Raw genomic sequence first — 8,001 nt, 5'->3', positions numbered from 1 at the left:
GCTCGCCGGGTGGAAGAAGATATTTTGTTCCCCCAATTTTGCGCTGCTGGTGGTCACGTGGGAGTGTTAGTGGGTTCCGCCCGGCGCTGCTTTTGGGCCTCCGGGCAAATTTGTGCAGAGAGCCCATGCTATTAAGAGTAGATTGTAGATATTTTTGATCATGCCATCTTTTGTTTCTCTCTCTTGACCTAGATATCAAGTTCTTGTGTAAAAAAACCCTAAAACCTTCCATTGTTCACAAAAATCATAGCTTTTAATCATCAATCTTTGAGACTTCAAGTTTGATGTTCATAAAGCTTGATTGTTTACTTGTTGCTCAAGTCACCATGGAAATGGGTGGCTAAATCCTTCTTGGTGTCAAGATTAGAGGTAGATAATTTATCTTGTAGTATGTATTTCTTTTGATCCTTTGTATGTGAACAAGTGATGATTAATATATGGTGAAAAACCTTGTGTTTATATTTATATGTGATTTGTTTTCTTATTGAGAAATAGTTTTCAAGTCTTGAACTAGGTTTTTCAACTATCAACAAATAAAGTTTAGAAATACCTTTGTGAGTTGATATTCACCAATATTAAGCTTTGAATGTTGTCATTTTGATAGTTAAGTTGAGAAATCATTTAAGGATCAAAATGGCAAATCTCACAATATGGTTTAGACATGAAACATATTGAAAGGATATGTGATTATATTTGTCATTTATGAGTTCACATGCTTTATCAAGAAAATACATATGAAGTAAATTATTAAACCCTAATTTTGACATTCTTTTACCATCTTTTAAAACCACATATCTAGTTTATCAATTCTTGTATGAGATCAAACAGTTCCGTTACCAAAAATCGAAACCACACTCAAAGTAACTTTAACTCAAAACAATATAAATTATAGAACGGCGGTGATATCGCACCAATCCCTGTGGAAACGATAAACTAAAAGTACTCCAATATACTTACAACAATAGAACATGAGCAAAGAAAAATAATAATTAATTGTTGCAAATGGTTTAAAATAATAAATAACAACTAAGTAGTGCATATGGTTAACAGAGTTTAGAAACATGTTGGCAATGATCCATCTAATAATTTTACCTAATGTGTTAGCATGATATGATTTTTCGTGACAAATAAGGCCAGAACGTGACCTAGTGGTGTATGCTTACAATGACTAAATAGGTACAATAAATAATTATGGAGCAAAATTCAGAGTAGCATTTATGATCTTCTCTAGTGGGTTTTTCTTTCCCTTACAGTTTTAGTTCTTTATCCCTAAAGTAACTAAATGGCAAAGTCTTCCTACTTGTTTTTTATCCATATTTGTCATGATATCCATTTATAAGCGGATTCATCAACACTTATAAATTATTATCTAGTGGCGTTTTAAGTCTTCCTACTTGTTTTTTATCCATATTTGGCATGTCACAAAATAAGCCACTAAAGTCAATTCTCAACACATTTAAAGGTTACTTTTCATTAAACTTCACACCAACACAAAGAATTTGGCTCATGGTGAGTAGAAGAAATACAACAACAAATGATCATAAGCTTAATATTTCTAAACAACAAGGAACAGAAAAGATAAATCTAAGAGTGACCCTTTTACTACTTGTAGAGTTCGACCAACAAAACACTACTATAAAAAAACACATTTAACCTCAAAAGTGAAATACATTTAGTATTCACTTATAAACAAATAAAAACTTAAACTGCAATAGATGGGATTCAAAGTGTGTCCTGATTTGTTTTTGTAACACCCTTCTAATACCACACATAAATATTAAACAATAATCAGAGTAAACATGAAAAAGGGCATTACAACTTCCATATAATTAAACAATACTCATGTCATGCCATAAAAGAGAACGTCAAACCAAACTTATTCAGATCATCATGTTAACACAGCGGAATTATCTTTAACATCTGAATAATAAAACAACCAAGTCATATACTTAAAACGCCAACATAAGCAATCCACCCAAATAAAAGAGTTTAACAAGTAACTCTAAACAACGTCCCCAGTGTTACACGACCAGAGCATGACACGGACCCAAACCGACTCTAACGAATTACTTGACGAGCTAATCCTCACCAAGTACAAGAGCTACTCCTCAATCTGAAAAATAACAACAGTAAGGGTGAGTCTCATTCACATTTAACCAATGTTATAGGATATAGATAATAATATATCAATCACATGCTATTCACCCAATTAGAGTTACGATCAGATTCACAACCACACAATCAGTACAACAAACACACAATCAACACATATTATAACATTGGACAATCTTCCATTCATGTTATAATAACGCAATTAGCCTAATGCAATGCAACTACATGCATGTGGTACCAAAATCCGGGATAACCCGTCTCACCGACCCACCATCGTCAAGGATACGGCAACACCCACTCACTAATTCCACACAATGGGAATTAGCTACCACTGATCCACCATCGTCAAGGACCAGCAATATAATGATTATGAAATGCATGTATCAACCATAACATGCTCATCATCAACATTAATCAACCAGGTATCATAATCATCAACCAACATAACAATTGATAGCCACATATAGTTTATACTATCCTCAACCATAACAAAACACATATTTTACATCGACAATATATGTATATCAACCACCAGTTACAATCACAACATCATAACAGGTCAAACATTCATTAGTGTGCCTATAAGCATAAACCACCACAAATAAATAAAATCGAGTGTTTTTAAAATAATTTCGAGTCACGATGCAAAACACCGTCTTATCATGTAAATTATCTAATTAGCTTCACTATGCTCGAAACGGCACCAAAATCCGGTTTACGGTTTGAAAGTTACACATCTTTTAATCTTTCCCAAGAAAACATCTATCGTTACAGCACGCGGCGCCATACACAGTTCGCGGCGCGGAACGAATAGAAAACACGCCTTCGCGGCGCAAACAAAGGTTTGCGGCGCGTACTGAGTTCATCAGAACTTCTTGGCTTTCTGCCAAGCAGTTCGCGGCGCCAACCTCTGGACGCGGCGCAAACTGGCGATTTTCAGGAATCCGAATCGCAGAAAACAGCCTACGATTTTGTCCTTCTTTCACCGAATCATTACCAAACCAATTCCATTTCAACCAGATTTCACGTACAGTAAAACAACACATATTATAACACATTTATAATACATTTCAACCATCCAATTAACACCGTACATGATCAATACAACATTATCAATCAATTCTCCCAAAACCTAACATTTCTACAACCTAAGCATAACTCAATTGACATAAACAACATGATCAATTCTATCCTACTACCTATAACCCCATAATAGAAGATAAATGGAAGAGTCCCCCCTTACCTGAAGGTTGATTCTTCGCTCTTCCTCTGTCGCACTTCTCTGCTTCTATTCTCTTTCCACGTTCAAGCTTTTTTCTTCTCCTTAGTTCTATTCCTCTTTTCCACAATTCCTCTATTTTGTGGAAATTAAAATAAAACTATTATAATTAGTAATATGGCCTACCAATACACCCCCCCCTCTTTACTAATCACTACTTAAGCCCATTTGCTTAATTTCTCCATAGCTCTCAATAATTCCAAATAATTCTCCATAATTCAATTAAATAAAATTTAAAATTAAATTATGGAAATATGGAGTGTTACAGTTTTTCCCCTCGATTTTTAATAAAACCTAAGGAATACGTTGTTTTTATTTTTATAAAAAAATAAAACATGTTGTGCCTTGGCATAATACCTCAGTTTTTTTTTTCGGTGAAAGTTTTGTCATAAAAAGCATTATTTGTTGTAGTGAAAGGTGAATTGTTCACGCCTAATTGTGCAATATCTTTCAAGAATAATATGGGGAGAGACATATCAGACTGTGGTCCAGTCTTCCTACTTTGTTATGAAGTATTTTTCTATAAGGATTTTTAACTTTTGAACCTCTAGGGAAGGCATGCTCTACTGAGTGGATGTAGTAGCACTCAAGACAACTTTTCTTAGATTTTTGTTCTCTAGCTTTCATCTTTATCTCTTAAACTTTACGGCTCAGCCATAATTGACTTCCTCAAAACTCTGTCATGTCGGCCCTAACATTGAGATTCAAACCTTCTACTATCATCTTCTAACTAAAAGCCTGTTGAATGGTGGTCATATATTTCCGGCGTGACATAAATTATTTCCAAACCTATTCGCTCTAGGTATCGATGCTCGTTATAACATATTTCTTGCGTAATTTGCGTAGCCATAATTTCAAGTTGTGTCTCTAGTACAATTGATGGGGAAGGTTTAACCCCCTATTCCTTCTTTGGCAAAGACATTGTATCCATTCAATCCATAGTATTTACAAAATGAAACAAGTTATATTAATTACAAGAAAAAAATTAATTAAAAAAAATTCACAAAAAGATTTGTCCTTGCCAAAAATGACCCCATTATCAGTCTTGAAAAGGTGCCAAAACTTCTTAATAAAAGAGAAATTAATCATCTGGTCCTGGATTTTACTGTCATCACACTGAGTAATCTCCGTGTTAATATTACATTGAGTAATCTCCATGTTAATATCACCAGAAATTCAACGTCTCAATCGGCTCAAAAGGAAGCAACAACTTGATTTGAAACGTATTAAAAAAATCACATTACAAAAGATGGATAAATTTAAATATTCTAAAATATATTAAAAAATTTAAAATACATAATTTTTAATGTAATTAAAATTAATTCACCTTTTAACTTTCAGACATTTATTCTTCTATTGAAAATCATAATGAGTAAAAGAACATGGTATTCATCACAAATGGAAAAGAGTCGGATATACCTTCTAATTCAGGTATTTTTATATGAAAATATTTATTTAAAGGATATATTTTTTTAACATTTAAAAAAATATATTTACATAGTCTAATATTCCATATAATGAAGATACTAATACGTCCTATTCAAAAAGGAAGTTTGTCACACAAAAAGAATGGGTTGCATACAAAATTCAACAAAGAGATACAAATCAGTCTACATTATTGTTTTCTAAAAGATTATTTCAACAATTTTTGGTGGATTCATTTAGTGCAATAGAGTCTTCACGCTTGAAGAGATTAGAGACTAACAAAAAAGACTTAAGAGCTGAAATGTACAAAGGGTTAATCGAGGCCATTCTTAGAGGAGAGACTAATCCAACTTCATCAAGAAAAAGAATTGTGTTTCCGTCTACATTTGTTGGTGGAGCAAGATATATGATACAAAATTATCAAGATGCCATGGCAATTTGTGGTTAGACAGGATATCCTGACTTATTTATCACTTTCACGTGTAACCATAAATGGCCTGAATTGGTTATTTTTTGAAAACATATCACCTCAAGTTAGAGGATAGGCCCGATTTAGTAAGTCGACTTTTCAAAATTAAACTTGATCAGTTAATACAAGACATCAAGAAAGGCACTATTTTTTGAAAAGTTAAATCACATAACCTTATACGTACTTTCATTCCTCATCTAATTTTTTTATCTATAATTATTACTCAAATGTATTTTTATGTAACATTTAAATATTACTTGAACTTATTTACTTCAAACTTGCAGTAATATATACTATTGAGTTTCAAAAGCGTGGACTTCCACATGCTCACATATTGGTTTTCCTTCAAACTAATTATAAGTGTGTTTATCCTAATGATATTGACAAAATAATATCTGTCGAGATTCCAGATAAAGATAAAGAGCTTGAGTTGTTTAAAGTGGTATCTTCACTGATGATTCATGGTCCATGCGGCGCTCAAAATAAAAAGTCTCCATGCATGTAAAATGGAAAGTGTTCAAAACATTTTCCAAAAAAAAAAATTGTTGATTCTACCATTATTGGTGTAGATGGATATCCAGTATATAAAAGGAGAGACAGTGATGTGTTTATTCAAAAAGGTGACTCATTTGTAGATAACAGGTTTGTGGTTCCTTATAATAAACATTTGTTATTGAAGTATAATGCTCATATAAATGTGAAGTGGTGCAATCAGTCACGGTCAATAAAATATCTTTTTAAATATGTTAACAAAGGGCATTATCGTATCACTGTTGCCTTTTATAGCAGTGGAAATGACCAAAATAAATCTGATTGTTTAGATGAAATAAAGATGTACTACGACTGTAGATATTTGTCAGCATGTGAAGCTGTTTGGAGAATATTTTCTTTTGATATTAATTATAGAGAACCATCAGTGGAACGACTAAATTTTCATTTAAAGAATGAGCAACATTTGATATATGATGATTATGCTGACATTCAGGATGTTGTGAATTAAAAATATGTTTATTGTACAAATTTTTTGGCATGGATGGATGCCAACAAAATATATCATGAAGCAAAAAATCTAAGATACAGTCAATTTCCAACAAAGTTTGTGTGGAAAGCTGAAGAACATAAATGGGCTCCATGAAAACAAGGATTTGCAATTGGAAGACTTTATTTTGTTCCCCCTGAATTTGGTGAGATATTTTATTTGAGGACTTTGTTAAATTATGTGAAGGGTTTTACATCTTTCGAAGAAATAAAAATAGTTAATCATGATACAAAGAAGACTTTTAAGGAGGCTTGCAATGCATTGGGATTTTTGGATGATGATAAGGAATACATATATGCAATTGTGGAGGCAAGCCAATGGGGTACAGGAGAATATTTGCGCCTATTGTTTGCAACTTATATCTAGCTATTATTAGAAGATGCCATCACTCTACCAAAAATGTCCTTTGCTCTTTCAAAATTTACAAAGTAAAAAGGGTATATTAGTACTTACATAAAGATCAATATAATCACACTCTCTAATCAATAAAGTGTTGACACTTAGCAATACAAAATCATTTTCTCATTTCAAATTATATTTTGCCTCCTTTTACAAATTAAACTATTTATATCTTTCACTCTCTTTATTAAACACCCTACACAATTCACAATTTTCATTTTAATTTTTTATCCCTCAATTTTCTTTTTCTCTTTTTATTTTTTAAATAAATATAAATAAATTAATAAATTGAATCTTTTTTAATGGAACGAGGAGAAATACGTAAAAATTTACTCAATCGAAAACATAACTATTTTATGATTATTAAAAAATTATTCATAATTACTAAAAAAAATCAAATGTCAAAATTTCTACTTTATTGACGAGCCACTGTCATCAAAATATCTTTTTTATTTGGCTTAAATAGTTCCGTTAAAAAAATGATGATGTGGCTAACACCGCTGTGACGTGGCGGCCATTTTTTATGTTTTTTTATATTTAATAATTCCACATAAGCTTATGTTTTTATGTTTGGTCCCTGTAGGGTCAAATTATAACATTTTCAAAAATGTGGGTAATGGGTTTCAAACCCACTCACTTTAAGTCATTTCTTTCATTCCTTTCCACTAAGTCACTTGTGCTATTTGATTTTTATTTGCAATGCATGCTATTTGGTTATAAATGATATTTGGTTTTTAAATGCATTAAATGTTGTTTGCTTTTTAAATGCAATGTATCCTCTCTTTTTTTGGTACACTAATGTATGCTATTTTTAAATGTATTTTTTATGCTATTTTTAAATGCATTGTATCATATTTTGTATCATTTTTACATTGGAAAAAATCAATTTATAATCAACATGTATATTTAATTGTTGATCGTATTAAAAATCATTTTTACATTTGAAATACTTTCGTATTAAAAATAAAATATTTCATAATATGTTCATATTAAAGATATTTTCCTTTTTAAAAATGTTTATGTTTATGTTAAATAAATATTTTATGTAATATATATGATGTTGCATTACAATGACATAATGGAAAGTGTGGCTTAGTGGTCATGTGAGGGTAAGAGGCATGGGTTCAACCCTTGTTAGGACCAAAATGTAGATTTTTGCATTCAGCAACGTTTGCCATGTCATAGTTTTAAATCTAGAATTTTGCATTCAGCAACGTTTGCCATGTCATAGTTTTTTTTAACATAACTTTGATGTTAAGGACCAAAACAAACACGAAA

The sequence above is a fragment of the Vicia villosa genome, linkage group LG6 (assembly GCF_029867415.1).
Source record: "Vicia villosa cultivar HV-30 ecotype Madison, WI linkage group LG6, Vvil1.0, whole genome shotgun sequence".
In the NCBI taxonomy this organism is placed as follows: Eukaryota; Viridiplantae; Streptophyta; class Magnoliopsida; order Fabales; family Fabaceae; genus Vicia; species Vicia villosa.
Note: the sequence above shows the minus strand (reverse complement) of the source record.